This window comes from Octopus sinensis, linkage group LG6, assembly GCF_006345805.1.
Source record: "Octopus sinensis linkage group LG6, ASM634580v1, whole genome shotgun sequence".
NCBI classification, from domain to species: domain Eukaryota; kingdom Metazoa; phylum Mollusca; class Cephalopoda; order Octopoda; family Octopodidae; genus Octopus; species Octopus sinensis.
In genome coordinates this window covers 65,633,280-65,633,879 of record NC_043002.1, presented here as the reverse complement: position 1 = coordinate 65,633,879, position 600 = coordinate 65,633,280, and positions in this window count along the sequence as shown.

The window sequence follows — 600 nt, the reverse complement described above, 5'->3', positions numbered from 1 at the left end:
AATATATATATATATATATAATATCTATATGTATATATATATATATGTATATATATATATATGTATATATATATATATATATAATATATAATTATATATATATATATATATGTATATATAATATATATGTATATATATATATATGTATATATATATATATATATATATATATATTATATACATATATATATATATATATAGATATATATATATATATATATATATATATATATAATGTTGGGTATAAGGAGAATAGTAGCACAAGACAAAACACTTTCAGATACTAACAACAGTCCTTGCAGCAACACCAGTAGTTTCTATTTATGCAACAACAAGAAAGACAACGACGACTAAGGCAACTATAACGGCAAAACAACTAAACGTGGTGACAAAACAATCACTACTAAGAATAAAGACAATTGGTACCAGCTGTTCCAAATAATTGTATGTGTGTATATATATGTTTATGTATGTATGTGTGTATGTATGCATGCTTGTATGTGTTTATGTAAGTATGTATGTATGTATGTATGTATGTATGCATATATACTGAGGTCTAATTGTTTTTGTGTATACTTCAATACACCAATATATATATAT